The following is a 21,053-nucleotide window of genomic DNA, read 5'->3' as shown; positions in this document are numbered from 1 at the left end:
CCCTGCTCTTGGACATCGATGTGGCAGCAGAGGAAGAGGAGGCGCAAGAGACCGAGGATGTCGCTAGCTCTGCGTCGACCACGCGGCCATCGCCGTTCGCACCCAACCGCCATGACGACGAGGCTCGCCTGTCCACGCCCTCCCCTGTCGATGGCGGGAAAGAGTAGAACATGGGAGGCCACCACTGCTTGGGTCCCAGAAAGGCCATTGTCGACGTCTTGCCGGGTCACACATTCGATGAGCTTGCCCGCAACTTCGCGAAGGCCACTGCTCTTCCCCTCCCGCCGAATCTTCACTTCCCGGGGCTCACGGCCGACTGATGAATTTGCTGTCGGACATGAGAAAGACATGTTGTGGGAAACGGGCGCCGCCCGTGGCGGCAATCATTTAGACTTTCATCCTGTGCGTTGAAATCCGGTTTGAAATCTATGCGGTCATGGGTGGATGGCCGGCTTCCGTATCACTGTTGGCGAACGCGTCCGCGGACGGATTCCATGACTTTTTTTGGGGTGCGCCTTGAAGATACCCTAATACCCAAACCTCTATATCCGGGGAGGTTTTTGCCCCAGGTCTCGCCACTTGGCCGATGGGGACTGGGAGGCCTATCAATTGTTGACACGTGCATTTGTTTGGGAGGCTACGAGGTAGAAAATGCGTGTGGCCTTGTAGGCCTTCGATCAAAAATTTGTTAACTGATTCGCATTTTCTCATGTGCACTTGGGGTGTCTTTAGCATTTTGGTTTAGATGATTGTTTGTTAATATACGAAACATAACTAGGTTTCTTTTACCCAGTTTTTTTGACTTTTTTCTATCGGTGAAAAACCGGCCAATCGGGTCACGCCACGTTGTTTACTGGGGATATGGCTAGGTACACTTTGGGGGTGGCTCTAGCAGTTTCACATTAGCTGCGAGACATCCCCATGTTGGCACATGGACCGCATGGTTGACTACGTATTTTTTGTCTCCTTCCTATTTAGATGTGTCTGTGAACAGCCATTCGGTTGCATGCGTCCTTGTTTTTTTGCCTTTATGAAGAGGTGTGTTGCATGGTTGCCGATTTATCCCCACATCTCCCCCGAAGGATCCTATCGAATGCGTGCACGGCTTAACCACCGCTTCGCCGCTGTTAGGAGCCTATAAAAATAGTCTGTGGCTGCATCGCCATTCAGTCTGCCGTGGAGCAGCAGTGGCCACCCCAGCCCTTCTTCCCTACCCTGCTTTATCTTTCATCTTGCCCATCCCTTGCTCCACCGTCCAGAGGTGGCTCGCAGCCCACCTGGAAGCGGCCCCATTCTTTTTCTGACCGGGGGATAGCACCTCGCACGCAGACGCGCCGCTGCCGTCGTGGATAAATCGTTGGCCGAATCTCGTGCCGCTAAGCTATGCTGCTTTACTTGACTATAAAAGGTACTCACCTCTCCCGACGGTCACTACCTCGCCTTCCTCCCCGTTCTCCTCGAGACCTCGACCAACCTCCTCTTGCTGCGACACCATCTCTCGAATGATCCTGTGTGGGTATTATCTTGGAGGAGATGCCCTCACGGTGGTGATGGCCTATGCGCGCGGCGTGGCGGCGCTGGCCACGATCAGCACACGGAAGAGATGCCTCCCACGGCTACCAGCCAGATCTCCCGTCAAGTCATCTACCAAGCTCATGGGTCGTTTCCTACAACGGTGGCGGTAGCCACAACACCGTACTGGGGCACGGGCTCCGCCGCAAGGTGTACCTCACCGTTGGTTGTTGCCGAGCTTCTCCACCTAGCTATGAACAACGCATCAGCGATCACCGAGTCTGGCCTCGGAGGCGGTCAACGCGTGCAGCGGCGGACAAATGAAAGAGGTCTGGTGTCGGCTGGTGGACTACGTGTGCCACCATCGGAGGCACGCAACAGCTCCGGACGACGATGATGTAGGTACCAGGCTCTGGTGGCATGTGACGGAGGGGCACCAACAATATGGGTGGGGCAGGAGGTCGATGATGGAGGTGGCTCGAGGCGTCGAGCATGAGGTACGATTGGACGACACAGGATGGGCGGGATGCCCGCAGTCTCAACGGGCGCGAGCTTGAGGCATCAGCGAGCTGAGCGGTGTCATGAGTCTCATGAGCACCATCGACGAGTTGCTCCTCTCTCCAGCTAGCTTCCCTTTACGCGCACTTCGCCCACAACCGCCTCTGCTGCCACACGGTGGCCACACTCGCCTCCAACGCCTCGCTCCTCCGCCACGATCACAGCCTCACGCTCTTCGCACCGGCAAGGGACCCGAGGGATTAGGTCGCGATGGTGATCCTGGAGGTGGCGCTACTGCAGATCATGTTCCTCGTGCAGACCATGCCGGTGGCGGTGGCCTACACCGTGACCTGATGGTGGGCGAGGGAGGACGCTACCGCGACAAGGAAGCATGGGAGAACGACGATGCGCTTTCAGGCCGAGTCGGTGGAGGCTGTCAGGCTGGTGTGGGGGTGGTCGATGAGGAGAAGGTGATGAACCTCCGGGTGAACTATCTCCTCTTTGTTCTCTTCGGTCTTTTGGACGTGCACCCTGCAAAATCAGTGGTAAATCAGACCTAAATTGTGATGAAGGACAACAAATCTAACAATTTATAATGATGCGGACAAATTCCCTTTCATGCTTTTGAATGTGGTCTGACAATTTAGAATGATTACCATTATGGACAATCTCTATGCGAGTTTTCTAATTAGTATCAAGTACGCTACTGTAGCTGATTTTAAAAAAAGCAAAAGCCCTAATGGATGTCGATGGATGCCCACCGTCTCATCTTATGTTAGGCCAGATAATGCGTCGCTAGATGGACCCCGCTGCTCATGGCCATGTTAACCTTAACATAGATGGGACATATATCAAGGAGACGGGTGAAGCATGTGTCACTAGTAGAAAACAGGGCTTTGGTTCGCCAGAAAAGAGCATTAATCCCGGTTGCATTACAAACTGGGACTAATGTGAGCATTAGTCCCGGTTCGAGCGGCTAGGGCACCGTACAGGTATTATTTCCGGTTCAAATGGGACCTTTAGTCCCGGTTAGTGCCACGAACCGGGACTAAAGGGTGTGATGCCCATTAGTACCGGTTCGTGGCACCAACCGGTACTAAAGGTTAGACCTTTAGTCCCGGTTCGAGCCACCAACCGGTACTAATGGGGTTTGAGGCATTAGTACCGGTTCGTGGCACGAACCGGTACTAAAGGTCCCATTTTCAAACTCTACCCCCCTCGATCGCCTTTTCAGTTTTGTAAAAAGCAAAAGAAAATGATAAAAACTTCAAAAATTAAAATCCTTCCAAATGTAGTTATGTTACTACATGTACTAGTTAGGAAAAATTAAAAACTTAAATTTGCACATGTTTTGCAAAAAGTGTAAGGAAAATGTAAAACGGCTATAACTTTTGCATACGATGTAAAAAAAGTATAATATATCAAAATGTTCAGCACGAAAATTCGCATCCGATTCTGACAGCCTACGGCATGGTTGCAAATTTTTAGAATCCTCATATTCTAAATGGAAAAAAAGTTATGCTCAAATTTCAGTTTTTTTTTAATTTTTGTTAAATCTGGTCAAACTATGGTCAAACTACTTATTCAAGAAGTATTAGTGTTACTAAATAATTATTCAAGAATATTAGTGTTACTAAATAATTATTTCAGTTTTTTAAAATTTTGGTCAAATCTGGTCAAAATCTGGTCAAACAATGGTCAAACTAATTATTCAAGAAATATTAGTGTTACTAAATAATTATTTCGTTTTTTTGAATTTTGGTCAAATCTGGTCAAACTATGGTCAAACTACTTATTCAAGAAATATTAGTGTTACTAAATAATTATTGTTTTTTAGAACAATAGTTTCAAACTCAAACAGTGAAATGTGTGACTTCATGGTCAAGCTAAATTCCTGAGGGTTAATAGGATTGACATCTTACTAATGTCAGGAAAACAACAAGTGCGGACTTGGAAACGAGGGAGAATAGAACCCGGAAGTTAAGCGTGCTCAGGCTGGAGTAGTGAGAGGATGGGTGACCGTCCGGAAAGTTAGATGATTTGGAATGATGAGGGATGATTAGAGATTAGAGGTTAAATTGAGCAGTGATGAGGGGTGATTAGAGATTATAGGTTAAAATAATTCAGCCCTTTTTCTACTAGTGTGTTGGGATGATTCTACCAGACAATATTGGTGGCATAATCTTCTCGGCATGCAGAAACATATTGCGTTGTGCGAGCCCAGTGCAAGCGGAATTAGAGCATGTTTGGAGGGGCCAAACTTTGCATTGCTATGGTCTACACTGCCAATTGATGTTGAGATGGACTGTAAAGCTGTGATGCTCTCTATTCAGGCACAGTTCCCCGGATTGATCGTTGAATGCAATGTTGGTGAATGAAGTTAGGAAATGTCTTGGTGAGAGGGATAGTTCTATTATTGTTCATGTTAGTAGGAATCAAAATGTTGTAAGTCATAGATTAGTTTCTTTTGGTCGTGCTGAAGGGCATACTACACTAGCTATGGATCAGATCGGATCCTGCTAATATACTACAACTTTGTATGAAGGATCTCCCTCGAAGTTGAGCAATGAAACCCCTTTAACCCCACAGAAAAGAAGTGTTTTCTCTAGCTTCTCTTTTTGTGCCCATAATTCCACATACTAATTCTCTTGCTTTAAATTAAGTCTTATAATAAACATTAAAAACACTATTACATATAAACATAACGTATCGTAAGAATCTTCGATGGCGTTTCAAGGAGAACCAGCCGAAACAGAAGACGAAGCTAAAGAAAAGGCTGTCACTATGCACTTGAAGTCACAAAAGAAAGACTATTTACATCACAAGAAAAGGCACAGACCAACAAGCAATGGCAATTCAACATGGCTTGCCCGGAAGTAGCTACTCAGCAGAATGAATTCACAAGACAAACAATGATTTGAGCAAAACTACATGTCAGACGTGTCCAAGAATTTGCAAAAGGTTTGTACCACCTTATTATGGGAACTAATCCTATAGGAGGCTATACCAAGATGATCTAATTCAGAAAAATTAGTTGCGATTTCTTACTGCAGAACGGTTGTGTCATCGTATACACATCCCACTATGTAGGGTGGCTTAAAATTTCATATATATTGATATGCTTTTCTTTATCAAATAGAAAAAGATACACATAAAACTGCAATACATATTCTGTTTAGCTCATAATTGTTTATAATTCTACCTTTTCAACTACGGTCTACATAGTTGCGACTTACCGACGGGCGCGGCGTGGCGCCGCACGGGCTAAGCTAGTAAGTACTACGACATGCATTATTATGTTTTAGTTAAATCTATGGTTAAATTTTGGCTATGGGGATCAATAAACAAGTACGGAGGCAGTACTAATAGAGCACAAGATTATTCTGTGCACCTGGTGAATGATGGAACGTGTGCTTGGGCATCGGGAGGCTCAGGCCAACACGGCCAAACACCATCCATAGGACAGTGAACATGGCACACCATGCAAGATTATTCAGATAACCCAGTGGATTACATCAGGCGTGCTGAACATGTAGCGTGTACTCTTGTGCTTGAACATCCGGAGGCTCTGATCATCTTTGCCGCGAACCATCTCGATGCCAGTGAGCACAGAAAATTTCATGCCAGTCGCCTCTGCGCTAATGATTTTAGCAATGCAAAACTTGCCAGACCCAAGGTTCAGTATCCTGAAATGCGTTGGTACCCAGTCCTCTTCCTCAGGCCGATCAAGATCTTCCCAAACATGATGCACGACGGGCGGTTGGCCATGGTCCATGGTGGACAGGTCAACGGCGCACAGGTGGTTCGGCCTGGGCGGGCTGAAGCCAAACCATAGCTTGAACTCAGGGACATACTCTGCCTTGTCGTAGAAGGGCATCGCCCAGTGCCCAACGTGCCTCCATTCATCCCGGTAATCCCACCCTAGACGGTGGGTATCATCGTCGCGCACCGTGTCAAAGCAGTAGGTGCCGATGCCGTTCCTGTCCGACGAGATGCACAAGGTAGTCCCGTCGCCGACGACGGCGTAGGACGTGATCCTGGTGGGCTCGTACCCGTGCTCGTGGATGAAGGGCGGCGGCGGGAGAGTCCGCCAACCCCAACCCTTCATGCTGTCGTCCGGGTATCTGGAGCTGGGCCGGTACTCGAGCACCTCGAAGCAGGAGCGCATGCCGGGACCGCCAGTGCTACGCCGCGCAAGGGCCCGGCCGGGATAGCGGTCCACAGTGGCGAAGCCAGCGTGTAGGCGTTGGGTTCACTTGAACCCAACGATCTTTGCACGTCACGGCCATATATACACGTATTCACTTGCATGAACCCAATGCAAATGCACGCTTGAACCCATCAAAGCTACTAGGCACGAGCAAGAAGCCTCTAGCCCATTGTAAATTTATTATAACATGATGAATAGCCAACAAAAAGCCTACAGCTATTTCTCAAAACAAAGAGCCCAATACCATTACGATAAAATCCACGCAGCAGGCTCGACAGTTGACCGCACGATTCCATACCATCCCTACGCAACACGCTGCCGCTTATCGTTCCCCCAGTTCGTTTCCCAACCCGGACCCTCGGTGTTTCATCGCGGCGCCAGATCGGCAGCCTCCGGCGGCAAGCCAAGAACAGTAAGTCGGCCGTCGGCGGTGGCTGGCACTTGAAGTCCAAACTGAACTTAATCAGATCACTCCGTCCCTGCTGTGTGGTATTACCTTTTACCCTAGTTTTCTGATTATTTTCCCCTGAACTTTGATTTGTCTGTAGTACTATGGTATGCAATAATATTTCCCAAGAAGAAATTGATCACCCGATTCAGATAACGATGCTGGCACTTCTAGGCCATCCGTTAGATGTAATTAAGCAGTGCATCGAATGCCGCTGCAAATAATCTCCCAAAGTTTTCAATTGACGGATAAATTACTGCCATATGATGTGTTCGATCTTTTCATGGTAACGAAGATCGAAAAGCTACACACTAAAATGTGAGCGGCTTTACATGCTTCTTTCGCTTGATGGTACTTATTTTGAATTTGTGAAAATAACTTGTCATTTTTTTCCAATATTTTCAGCAGATGAGAGGCTGACCATGAAGCTATGAAGTTATTGGGGTACTACCTTGTTTATAAAATGAAAATAAGTGATTTTATAATTTCATCCAACTGGTATGTCTTGCACTCTTTAGCTTTAAATTTAATCTATGTGTGTGTGTGTGTGTGTGTGTGTGTGTGTGTGTACGATAATCAACATCATATTCTGTTTGTTACACTCTTGTTGTAAGAATTTATCAAAAAGACTCTTGTTCTAATATAGTTCGAAATTAAACTTTACACTTAATTAATTCGTACCAAATTAATTCTCACAGTGAGGTAATGAGTGAACCCATTGGCCAAATTTTCTGGCTCCGCCCCTGGCGGTCCATGACGTAGAGAGCGTCTTCCTCGGCGTCGGGGTGGGTGATTGAGAGGCAGATGGGATTGGTTCCCTTGGGCTCGTGGAGCGAAGGCAGGTTGAAGATGATGCCCTCGTCGGCGTCGTATAGCCCGGTGTCGCCGGCCACGTTGGCGTTGACGACCCTGCTTTCGCTGCGGCGGGGGCCCAGGAGCTCGAACCACTCCAGGCCGTCATTGATCCACAGGCCGGCCGGCGACGGATCGAATCTGGCGATTGGTCTAGGCAGCCGCCGCAGGCTACGCATCCTTGGACTGGAAGATCTCTTTGATTTGTTGCTATCATCTGCTGCTGATGCTGCAGAATCCATCGTGTTGATCTCTGCTACTTCTTTTGCGTCATTTCTTGACTGGTAGAAGAGATGCACGTCTGGATTGAGGCGGCGCAGTGAATAAATCCCATCTTCCCAATTCCGCGTCACCAGATTCACAAACCGCCGCTTCATCGACGTCTCTCAGTCCCAACTAGGAGGATCTTGCGAGCGAGCCTGAGTGAACACTAATAAAACGAGAAAATAAATGAATCGAGTTGACCTGCGAGCCCTAATTTCAGTTTTGTCATGTTGATTTTTACGTGACTTGTACTTTGATCTTAATTGTTGTGGGGGTGTATATTGATTCACCTTAACACAAGCTTTTTTTTCCATGACACGCATAGTAATACGTGTCTCATTTATATTATAAAGATCAAAAATACAAATCACGTAAGGACCGACATGACAAAACTGAAAAAAATAGTAGAACATCTCTGAGCTTGAAACCAACACCAGTCACTTGTCTCCGGCACCATCACAACAGCCACCAAAAAAAAAAAGAATGACGGATCACCTTCTCACCCGGGTTCGACGCGGCTCCATCGCTGATATGCAGTTTTGCGGGCCTCCAAGATGGCTCATCAAAAATGAAGCCTTTACCGTTGAACGAATAAGACCGGGGCAACACCCCGGACACACCATCAAAGACACAAGTTTACAACCATCTCAGTGTCTGACCGTAATCATACAGCCGTCTTTATCTCATATCTACCCATCTAAGCTAAGTAGTGGTGGCTAACATGATTACACCCCGTCGTAATAGCTTTCACCACTACTACCTTTCTACCTCCTCTCATCATGTTGGCGATCTCCTGAATGACGGCGGCATGTTGCGAATTGTTTTTTCAAGGATTGGCAATCATTGCGGCAGCCTCGGCACTATTTGTCTCAAGAATAAATGAAAGTGTGCTCCACTCCAGGGTTAAAGCAATTCCCTCTCTAGTTTCGTAGCAAGAAAATTATCGCATCAGGGTAAGATACATAGTGGGAGGAACCCAGGTTCCTTGGAGTTTAGCGATTTCTGGCCGTTGGATGCTTTGTTTGATGCGTTATAGACTGTTCGATCACGAGATGAAGGGATCTGGAACGTTGGATCGAAAAGAGGCACTGTAGATCGAAACAGTGTAAAAAATTTGTGCCACCGCCTGTTATTCCTGTGCCCCGCCGAGGGCATTTTTGTTATTTCACCTGGTTAGAAAAGTGCTTGATAGCGCTAGGGCGAGAGAGGCTGAGAGCGAGCTGGGTCGTTCCCCTCGAGCCCACTCTCCCTTCCTCCCCGCTGCCGCCAGCCATCCTCCCCGTCCCGCGCCTTCTCCTCCCCATCGCCCCTCCCTGCCGCAGAAGCAGCAGTCCCCGCCCGTCGCCCAAGAGTCGAAGCCCGCCACCAAGCAGCCGCCCCCTCTCCTCTTCCTCCCACCTCATCCCTCTCTCCCCATCCAAACCCTAGCCCCGCACCGGCCTTCCTGCCCCGCCGCCGTCATCTCCTTCGCCCGGTCGGCCGCCCCGCACCGCACGAGGTGGGATGCGAGGAGGCAGGCGAGTCGGTGCAGGGGAGCAGGCAGGAGAGAGCAGCGGAGACGCGCGGAAGAGCAGGATAGCTACACGACCTAAGGCGGAACTGCGCGGTTGTGCCTGGAGCGCGGGCAGATAACTGGAGACGACGAGGAGGGCTTCTACAGCGTACTTCAGCTCCAGCGAGGATCCTGTAAGTCCCTCCACTCATCCACATCCCATCGTATCTTCCTCACCCCATCCTATCTCCCTCCCAGATCCCCACCGCGCAGCTCTGTAGCTCGCTCAGGCACCCGAACACCGACGCCATGGAGGACGCTGCTCCACCCCTGCTCCGGTTCGTGCCCCCGATGCCATGGAGGACGCCCCTCCACCCCTGCTCTAGCCTGAAGGTACTCCACAACTGCTCCATCTCAGTTTTGGTCAAAACTGAATGTTGAATGGTCCTGCTGCATTAAGCTGCTGTTTCACAATTTAAAACTGAGTTTTTAAAACTCTGTTCTGTACTATGGTCTCTCTGTTTTGTAAATCTGTTGTAATCATTTATGTTGTGGAGTAAGTTTTAAACAAATTCAGTAGAGTTCCGAACTATTAAGTTCTGACCATTGCATCTGTAAGTTTTAAACAAATTCAGTAGTTTTAAACAAATTACTAGATCATTGAGTTCTGAACCATTGCAAATTCTTAATTTTTTGATCGACGACGACTCCTCCTCCTCTTCCAAGTCTAGCCCATCGACGATGACGGCTCTGAAATGAACATGTATGCACAAGTGCCCCTCCTCCTCCAAGTCTGTAGTTTGATACAATACAAGTCTGCAAGTGCTCTGCAATTCTGTTTTTATACCTTGTATGGTGCAATACAGTGAGCAACCTTTATATACTCTTAAGTATATGTATTGTGATTTTTCATTGTTTGTTCAGTCATGCACGTGGCTCTAAATTAGGTGATACGTTGTAATATGGCTGCACGTTGTAATCTTGACAGGTTTGACTGTAAGCAAGTCCTTGCTATAAAGTTGTTGGATGTATATTCTTTTATATGCAAAATGTGAATTCAGCACAGCGAATCTTATGATTTGTACTTCTGATTGAGGAAGCAAAAATGTCAGTGCTAACCAATTATTTTCCATGTAGTGTTATCTGTGAATGGAGAAACAAAAACTGTAATGCAGGAGATAACTCATGGTGCCTGCAACTATCTCCTAAAACCCGTTCGCATCGAGGAGCTTAGGAATATCTGGCAGCATGTTGTTTGATCCGTTGAACTACATATAAAATTCATCTATGCTGTCAACCATCTTGGAATTGACAGCAAGAACTTACCTTCCTTCTCTGTAGCTACTTTTTTCTGGAGTAACTTTTTTTCTCACTATTCTTTCATGTTTATGCAGAAGGTGTGCCGAAAAGGATACTTGACCTCATGAATGTTGAAAAACTCACTAGGGAAAATGTTGCAAGTCGTCTACAGGCAAGCCACTTACTTAACTTTCTTGTAGTTATCAGCAGCTCAGTACCATGTGTGTTTCATACTTGCCGAACTTTATCTATACTGCAGCCAACAGCTAGGCATTCAGAGATAATAGTGCTTAGAAGTTGTAACTAGAGATAACTTTTGCTGTGTGTGGCTCTACACATTATATATTCTGCAACTTCTGTTAAGTTTTTTTTAAGAAAACGCAAAGGACCTTTGCATTTCATTTCATTGAAAAGAGAGTGGAAATGATACGGGTTTCTAGCAACAACAAAAGTGACATGCCATATATAAGGATCTTACTCCATGGGGTATCCATCAACCGTCTGAGGTTTCACAAGGAAATGAGTTTCTTGCATTCTCATGTTAAAAAGAATTATAAAGAAACCAAGCAGAATATGTTGTCAAAGTTTTAAGTTATTATTGGATTCGTCCACCTATATCAAGGTTTGCCGAAAGTTATCAACTTCGGCTTTGTATCCTGCATTTCTGTTTGTGCAAGAAATCCAATTGGAATTTGTGTGTTGTCGTTCGCATGTACTTTTTTTGTTTCTTATATATATTTCAACCACTTATGTTGTCTCTAAATCATTTTTGACGACTCAAGTTGACCACACTTTATATCATGTTGGACCACCTTGGAATTTGTAGATACTTTTATCGTTGAAGGATGTACTCACAGAACAAAATGAGTGGATTGTGATGTTCTACACTTCTGTCCATAGCAGTGGGATATGTTTTCTGCACTGCGCGGCTACCCTCTAATGTATGTTTCCTGCACTATGCGGCTACCCTCTAATGCACTACTCAACCTTCAGATTTTTCTGTACAAATGACTTGATCTAACTATTATGAATGACCTGTGAGTGTCTTGCTTTGTATATAAATGACTTGCTCTATTTTTTATCTATCAGACTCTGTGTTTTTGGTCCATTCGTTTTTGCCAAAGTTATGCGTCGAGCTTTGAGCTACTCTGTGAAATTTCTTGGATCTGTTTAGGTCGCGATGGCTGACGAAGAGATCTAGGTTCATGGCTTGCTAGGTTCAGCTGGTTCCACTAACAGCCATCTCCGAGCACTTGCATAGGTCAGCTGATATACGTCATGTCCCCTCTTTGGTTTTACTGGACTGCTGCAAAAAAATGATCAGTGTGACTCCGTAATTTTTGTAATCAAAGGAAGTACTCACAGATGTAAACACTGATATAGGGTTTGTAGATGCTTAGAGATAGTAGTAAATGAGTAGTAATATTTTGATCCAGACAGTGTGATGATTTAAACTCTGTTTTTTATATGACCTTCATGTAGTTAATTGCTTTGTTGTCACTATTATTGCTGCATGATTTGTTCAGAGAGAGTTGCCAACTGAGCTTATATTTTTGTTAACTTACTGAATGATAACCAGACTCACCTTTGCATATTGTAGGCCATGTAGAATACTAAAATAATTTTAATTTTATCTTTTATATTCTTTTATGTTAAAGAGGCTACACTGTATCCAGGTCATTGTATATTATCCAGAGTGATTCTCCTTCATATAGACCCAATTATTTTCTCCCTGTCCATGAGACGCACTGTTTGAACAGTTTGCCTAACAAGATATGTCCTTTAGCAGATCCGTGTGTCACAACATGCAAGCAAATCAAATGAATTAGTGTGGACAAAGTTATATATCGAGCAAATCAGATGAAGGCGTGTGGACAAAGTTATATATCCAATAGTCAATCATGTAGTTTACTATTGTGCAGTATGAAAAACAGTGTACATAAGTTATCTGGGACTAATACTATGGCCTGCTTTTGGTTTCTATCGTACCAAACCTTGCTTAGGTATTTCATGTCACATTGCATGACAAATGCGCCGATGCATGTAGATATGGCCATTTTTGTAGATATTTTACAGGGTGATTACTGTAGTGAGTATCTGTCATCGCCTACTCTTTGAGTAATATCAGATATATTTCCATCCTGGGGTATATTGAGTAATACCACATGTTAATAGAAAAAGAGCTATATCAAGGTTTTGATCATTGAGTTTTTTTTGATTAATTCCTTCATATACTCTCTGCATTTCCATCTTTAATAGACACACGCATGTGGGAGTTGGGTTTCGGCAACTGCAAGTAGCACCTCTTTGATTAAGTTGTCATGTTACATGTGCTAAACTTGCTATCCTACTAATGCATCATGCGGCTTGATCTCCACTGCTTGGTCATATTAGTTGGACCGGCACCCTCGCGCCAAGGCGCGTTGCTGATCTAGTGTGAATAAATTATGGGCAGGATGTGAAGATGATATCGCCTGAGTTGTCCCAGAGCACCATACCGGAGCCTCGTTTCCTGCCTGCGCTAGAAAAGCGCCGTCGGTTGGGCGGCGCGTCGGTTGGCTCGTGGCGGCCTCAAGCAGCGCGGGATTTGGCATTCAGGGACGCCGTCAAGGGGTTCGTCGATCTGACGACGGCAAGGAGCGACGCGGTCACTCGAGGTTGCGACAGGGGCGCCAAAATGTGGTGCACGCAGATCTGCAGAAGCTGTCGCGTGGATCGTGCGAGGTGGCAAGGGGCGGCGGTTCGCGTCGCATGTGTGGCGAGGTCGCGCTGTGGGCGTTGGCGCGGTTTCAGGCACTCTGGCAGGGGTGCCGGCGAGGCGCGGTGCGGATGCGGAAGGGGCGCATCTTGGGCTGGCCGCTAGGGGCGGGCTCCGTCGGCCTCTCTGCATCAAGTCCGGCCTGGTGGCGGCTCTAGGCAGCGACCAGTTTTTGGCTGTCGAGGTGGAGGACGTGTGGAGATACAGCGAGGGCATGTGGATTGCCGGATTGGCTGTCGACTAGAGGATTATGAGGGTTAGGTGAAAACCCGTCTCTTGCCATGGCCGGAGCGTTTGAAGGTGGCGTCTGTGGACACCGTAACCTTCTTGAAGGCGTCAGCAGGATGCTCTCTCTTCCTCTGCGAGGGACAGCTTTGGGGAAAACCCCAGACCCGGAGGGTCGGTCATTAGTGGCGTGTTGGCGGCGTTTCCCTCTCGAGGGCATCGATTTTGGAGCTCAATCCATTCAGAGGGACCAGCTGGTGTGTTGGGAGGTTGGTGGTATGCGTTGGTGTGGCGTCGAGGCTTCTGTGCCAACAACGATATGGCAAGTGAAGTCGGAGACTTTGCAGTGGTAGTCGGCTCTTCTTTGGCATGTTCGTGGGATTACCTCGATTTGGTTGTTGTGGTGGTCGGAGCTGCACCGGTGGGGCCCCTCTGGCAACGATGACATGCAGCAGGTGGCTCGTTCGGTGGTCTTCAACGATGCCAATCTTGCATAGTTCTCCTTTGGGTCTTTGCTTCAGAGTTGGAGCTGTGTCTCCCTCGATGCGGGTAGTTGAGTTCTGGCATGGATCTTCATGTTTTCCTACACAACCTCTACGGTGGGTGTTGGTTCGATGTTTCTCCACGTCGAAGTCGGAGTCGCTTGCTCGGGGATTAGGGATGGCGATGACGCCTGTTTGGGGAGAAGTGATGACGATGACGCTTGTGTGCTAGCTTGACGAGACACTCTTTGTAAAGGTGTGCTTGGGATATCTTTGTGTGCCGCTCAGTGGTTTGTGACGGTTTTCGCCCGGTTTTTCGTTGATTAACTGGGCAATTCTCTTCTGCTTAATTAATGGATGAGGCAAATCTTTTGCCTTCATTAAAAAAAAAAAGCGTTGTCCATGTTAAGCTTGTGCCATCCCGGAGGTGGCACTCCATCTTTCACCTGGTGGTTGACCTAGACCAGCTCTTGGCGCTATGGCCCTGCAACGAGCAGGCACGCTTGTACTGTTGCATGCAGATGCAGGCACTCTGGCGGGTGTGCTGCTGCTACCCTGCATGTAGTCAGTATTGCCGTCGGGCGCTCGACTGGTACTGGTTCCCGATGCAACTCGGAGCACCGAGTCTATTAGAACCATCTTGTCTTTTGCACATATCATTTGTAAGGAATTGTTGGAAGCATAGTAAAGAAGTTAGGAGTTGTGTAGGAATCGATGAGATGCTTCGGTTGGTGGAGGGGCTTTGTCGTGAGTGATCTCATTGCATACGTGTCACGAGCGCCACATAGTCTTCAAGAGGGGCATACGAGATGTTTCTGAGAGCGGTTTAAGCACATCAAAGAGCCACTTCGGACATGTGTTACAAACAGGCTGGATGGTTGGCAGCCCCGTGATCAAGCTCACGATGTGTATGGTCAGGCGATAATAGATGTCATCACACCGGAAGGGCCATGAGAATATCTCTCCACGTCGAAGGAGCAAAATCATAGTCTATCTAGCCCCTCAACATACATTTTCGATGAACCTGTAAGTTGTCGTCGTTATGATCACCCTGTTATGGTTGACGTTAGAACAATCCCAAAGTGCATCGTCCGGCATGGAATGGATCGATACTCTCATGGTCTAAGGAATTATACATATGTCAACTGCACGTGTTATGAACTAGACTTGCAACGATTCCATCTCTAAGTATAACATACAATTTGGATCAGTTCAACACAAGTGTTCTACCAACATCATGCTCAATGTTGTTGGGCATTATAGTCATGCCCATGATTAGGACAACAGAACCACCATACAATACTTGGGAAAGTACTAGATGCAAGACTAGGAATCTTGTTTTACCGTTTATAACTCTACACGTGTACATGCGTTTTCCTCTGAGCCTCTTGGTTATCACAGGTTTGAGAACCATAACAATTATAACATAGAGTATAAACATTAATTATAAACTCGGAAATAAATAATACTCAAATATTATTGCCTCCAGGGCATATTTTCAACAGTCTCTCACATACACTGGAGTCAATAATCTAGTTTACATAACTTCCTTTACACCAGCGGTAATTCGGTGTTGATCTTGTTTTGCCCATTGCTACTTGTGGGCTACATTGGGATTTTCCCCGAAGAGGAAGGGTGAAGAAATATAGTAGCTGATAAGTACTTTCCTTGGTTAGAACCAAGGTTACTGAACCAATAGAAGAACCACACAAATCCCAGTGAACATCACCTGCACACACAAGAGCAAATACTTGCACCCAACGCGGGAAGAGGGTCGTAAATCCCCTTGAACTCGTTACTTGCAAGGATTAAATCTGGTAGTGGTAAATAGATAAAAATAAAAGTAAATAAATTGCAGCAAGGTCTTTTTTATTTTAGTAATATAATTAAAGTAGACCTGGGGGTCATAGTTTTCATTAGAGGCTTCTCTCTCGAAACAATATCATACGGTGGGTAGACAAATTACTGTTGGGAAATTGATAGAAAAGCGCATAGTTATGACATCATTCATGACAATGATCATGTCTATAGGCATCATGTCCGTGACAAGTTGATCGACTCCTGCCTGCATCGACTACTATTACTCCACCAATCGACCGATACCTGACTTCATATATGGTATTAAGTTCATGACAAACAGAGTAACGCTTTAAGCAAGATGACATGATGTAGATAGAATAAAACCAAGCAATATGATTAAACCCCATCATTTTATCCTTCATGGCAACAATACAAATATGTGCCTCGCAACCCCTTCTGTCACTGGTTGAGGACACTGTAAGATTGAACCCATCACAAAGCACCTCTCCTACTGAACATAAATCAATCTAGTTGGTCAAACCAAATGGATAGATCAGAGAGAAATACAAAGCTATAACAATCAAGCATAACAAAGTACAGAAAAGACTCAATTACTTTTAATGAATAATCTGATCATAAACCAAAAATTCATCGGATCCCAACAAACACACCGCAAAAGAAGATTGCGTCGGATAGAACTCCATGGAGATCATTGATAACCCACAAATATAGGGGATTGCAATAGTTTTCGAGGGTAGAATATTCAACCCAAATTTATTGACTCGACACAAGGGAAGCCAAAGGATATTTGTAAGTATTAACAGTTGAGTTGTTAATTCAACCACACCTATAGAACTAAATATATCTTGCAGAGTGATCACTAGCACAGTAGTATGATAATTTGATAGCGTTCGTAGCAATAGCAATAGTGATAGTAATAGAAGTAGTGGTAACTTAGCAAAGATCAATATGTGAAAAGCTCGTAGGCATTGGATCGGTGATTTTGTTGGATAATATTCATCATATAATAGTCATAACCTAGGGCGACACCAAACTATCTCCGATTCATCAATGTAATGTACGCATGTATTCCGTATATAGTCTTACGTGCTTATGGAAAAGAACTTGCATGACATATTTTGTCCTACCCTCCCGTGGTAGCGGGGTCCATAAGGAAACTAAGGAATATTAAGGTCTCCTTTTAATAGAGAACCGGAACAAAGTATTAACACATAGTGAATACATAAACTCCTCAAATTATCGTAATCACTGGAAAGAATCCCAATTATTGTCACCTTGGGGTATGCGGATCATAACACGTAATAGGTGCATATAACTTGCATGGTAGGATCAAGAGCACAAATATATTCGCGAAAATATAAACGGTCCAGATCTGAAATCATGGCACTCGGGCCCTAGTGACAAGCATTAAGCATAGCAAAGTCATAGCAACATCAATCTTAGAACATAGTGGATACTACGGATGAAGCCCTAACAAAACTAACTCAATTACATGATGAATCTCATCCAACCCATCACTGTCCAGCAAGCCTACAAAGAGATTACTCACTCCCGGTGGTGAGCGTCTTGAAATTGATGATGGAGGATGGTTGATGATTACGATGGCGGCGAATCCCCCTCTCTGGAGCCCCGAACGGACTCCAGATCTATCCTTGCGATGAAGAACAGGAGGTGGCGGCGGCTCCGTATCATGAAACGTGATGAAAATTTCTATCTTATTTTTTTCTCGGAAAATAGGAATTTATAGTATCCAGATTAGGGCCAGCGGAGCCATGGGGGCCACACCACCCACCAGGGTACGCCTAGGGGTAGGCACACCCTAGTGCCTTGTGGTTATAGGGTGGCCCCCCTCTAGTGGGTCTTGGTTCCAATATTTTTCATTTATTTCATAAAAAATCTCCAAAAAGTTTCCTCCAATTCCGATAACTTTTATTTCTGCACAAAAACAACACCATGGTAGTTGATACGTCCATTTTGCATCATGTTTTCCTACTGTTATTCGTAGTGTTTTTATTCGTTATAACACTTTATGGAGTAATTCTAATGCCTTTTCTCTCATAATATGCAAGGTTTACACAAAGAGGGAGAATGTCGGTAGCTGGAATTCTGGACCTGAAAAAGCTATGTCAGAGATATCTGTTCTGCACATCTCCAAATGAGCTGAAATTTCACGGAGAATTAATTTTGAATATATAAAAAATATTGGAATAAAGAACTACCATAGGGGTTCACCTAGTCGCCCACAAGGCACCAGGGAGCACCTCCCCCTGGCGCGCCTTGGTGGGTAGTGGAGGCCTTGGCCCACCTCCGGTGCCCATCTTCTGGTACATAAGGTCTTTTGACGTGAACAAGTAAGGAGAGGACTTTCGGGACGGAGTGTTGTCGTCTTGAGGCGGAACTTGGGCAGGAGCACTTTTGCCCTCCGGTGGAGCGATTCTACCAGGTGAACTTCCCTCCGGGAGGGGGAAATCGAAGCCATCGTCATCACCAACAACCCTCTCATCTTTGGGAGGCCAATCTTCATCAACATCTTCAACAACACCATATCATCTCAAACTCTAGTTCATCTCTTGTGTTCAATCTTTGTATCAAAACCTCAGATTGGTACCTGTGGGTGACTAATAGTGTTGATTACATCTTATTTGGTGGAAGATTATATGTTCAGATTCATTATGCTATTTAATATCCCTCTGATATTGAGCATGAATATTATTTGTGAGTAGGCCATGGGAGAAGTCATGTTACAAGCGATACGTCTCCGTCGTATCTACAACTTTTGATTGTTTCATGCTAATATAGTCTACAACTTTCATATACTTTTGCCAATATTTTATACTATTTTTGGGACTAACCTATTGATCCAGTGCCCAGTGCTAGTTCCTGTTTGTTGCATGTTTTCTTTTTGCAGAATACCCATATCAAACAAAGTTCAAACACGATAAAATTTATGGAGAATTATTTTGGAATATATTTGATTTTTGGGAAGTGGAATCAACGTGAGACAATGCCCAAGGGGCCCACAAGCTCAAGGGGCGCACCCCCTACCCGGGGTGCACCTGGCAAGCTTATGGCCACCCTGTAGGTCGGTTGGAGGTGTCCTTTGGCCCCAAGGAAGCTTATATCCAGATAAAAATTGTGTTGAAATTTTAGCCCAATCGGAGTTGCGGATCTTCGGATATTTAAGAAATGGTGAAAGGCCAGAAAACAGGGACGCGAAACAGAGAGAGATCCAATCTTAGAGGGGCTCTCGCCCCTCCGCCGCCATGGAGGCCATGGACCAGAGGGGAAACCCTCCTCCCATCTAGGGGGAGGTCACGGAAGAAGAATAAGGAGGGTGGGCTCTCTCCCGGTGGTGCCGGAACGCCGCCGGGGCCATCATCGTGACGACGATCTACACCAACAACTTCGCCTCCGTCAACACCAACTCTCTACCCCTCTATGAAGCGGTGTAACACCTCCTCTCCCCGCTGTAATCTCTACTTAAACATGGTGCTCAACGCTATATATTATTATCCAATGATATGTGGTTATCCTATGATGTTTGAGTAGATTCGTTTTGTCCTATATGGGTTGATTGATGATCGTGATTGGTTTGAGTTGTATGTTTTATTATTGGTGATGTCCTATGGTGCTCCTGTGTCGCGCGGGTGTGAGGGACCCCTGCTATAGGGTCTTGCAATACATTCATGATTCGCTTATGGTTGGTGGCGTGAGTAACATAAGCACAGACCCGAGTAAGTGGGTTGTTGCGTATGGGAGTAAGTGCATATGTTCTTTAGTAGTTGCGGATGCTTGCTAGAGTTCCAATCATAAGTGCATATGATCCAAGAAGAGAAAGTATGTTAGCTCATGCCTCTCCCTCATATAAAATTGCAATAATGATTACCGGTGTAGTTATTGATTGCCTAGGGACAAATAACTTTCTTGCGACAAAAAGCTCTCTACTGAAACTAACTTAATTGCTTCTTCATCTAAACATCCCCTAGCTTTTATTTATGTGTTCTTTATTATCTTGCAAACCTATCCTATCACACCTACAAAGTACTTCTAGTTTCATACTTGTTCTAGGTAAAGCAAACGTTAAGCGTGCGTAGAGTTGTATCAGTGGTCGATAGAACTTAAGGGAATATTTGTTCTACCTTTAGCGCCTTGTTGGGTTTGACACTCTTACTTATCGAGAAAGGCTACAATTGATCCCCTATACTTGTGGGCTATCTGTTGGGGAACGTAGCATGCAATTTCAAAAAAATTCCTACGCTCACGCAAGATCTATCTAGGAGATGCATAGCAATGAGAGGCGGAGAGTGTGTCTATGTACCCTCGTAGACCGAAAGCAAAAGCGTTTGACAACGCGGTTGATGCAGTCAAACTTCTTCTCATTCCAACAGATCAATTACCGAACATACGACACCTCCGAGTTATGCACACGTTCAGCTCGATGACATCCCTCAAACTCTTGATCCAGCAGAGTGTCGAGGAAGTAGATGAGTTCCGTCAGCACGACGACATGGTGGCGGTGATGGTGAAGTGATCCACGCAGGGCTTCGCCAAGCACTACAAGAATATGATTGGAGGCGTAGACTGTGGAGGGGGCGTCGCACACGGCTAACAATAGTTGATTTTATGTTCTAGGCGCCCCCTCCCCACGTATATATAGGTGGGAGGGGGAGGCGAACAGCCTTGGGGCGCCCCAAGTAGGAGGAACCCTACTTGGGGGCCTAGTCCTATTCCCCCCTTATCATACTTCCCGGAGGGGTGCCCGGAACCCCTTCGGGTGACCCGATATGTAGTCGGTACCTTCCAGAACACTTCTGGTGTTCGAATAGTATCGTCCTATATATCAATCTTTACCTCTCGACCATTTTGAGACTCCTCGTCATGTCTGTGATCTCATCCGGGACTCCAAACAATATTCCATCACCAAATCACATAACTCATATAATACAAAATCGTCATCCAACGTTAAGTGTGCGGACCCTACGGGTTCGAGAACTATGTAGACAAGACTGAGACACCTCTCCGGTCAATAACCAATAGCAGAACCTGGATGCTCATACTGGCTCCCACATATTCTAGAAGATCTTTATCGATTGAACCGTTATGACAACATACGTTATTCCCTTTGTCATCGGTATGTTACTTGCCCGAGATTCGATTGTCGGTATCTTCATACCTAGTTCAGTCTCGTTACC

At 45.8% G+C, this 21,053-nt stretch overlaps 2 long non-coding RNA genes across 3 annotated transcripts; both read left to right on the top strand.

Moving 5' to 3' along the window:
- The first annotated feature begins 8,999 nt into the window (after positions 1–8,999).
- LOC123091279 (uncharacterized) lies at positions 9,000–10,747 on the top strand. 2 transcript variants are annotated; one of them, XR_006443000.1, is made up of 3 exons: positions 9,000–9,669; positions 10,008–10,039; positions 10,671–10,747. It is a non-coding gene; the product is annotated as an uncharacterized lncRNA (long non-coding RNA). The 2 variants fall into 2 exon arrangements; XR_006443001.1 differs by having other exon boundaries at positions 10,414–10,747.
- A 649-nt stretch (positions 10,748–11,396) lies between these two features.
- Positions 11,397–12,778, top strand: LOC123091278 (uncharacterized). The gene is made up of 3 exons (XR_006442999.1): positions 11,397–11,516; positions 11,750–11,836; positions 12,365–12,778. It is a non-coding gene; the product is annotated as an uncharacterized lncRNA (long non-coding RNA).
- The last annotated feature ends 8,275 nt before the right edge of the window (positions 12,779–21,053 follow it).

Source organism: Triticum aestivum, chromosome 4B (assembly GCF_018294505.1).
Source record: "Triticum aestivum cultivar Chinese Spring chromosome 4B, IWGSC CS RefSeq v2.1, whole genome shotgun sequence".
Taxonomy (NCBI): Eukaryota; Viridiplantae; Streptophyta; class Magnoliopsida; order Poales; family Poaceae; genus Triticum; species Triticum aestivum.
This window is presented reverse-complemented; position numbering and strand designations above follow the sequence as displayed.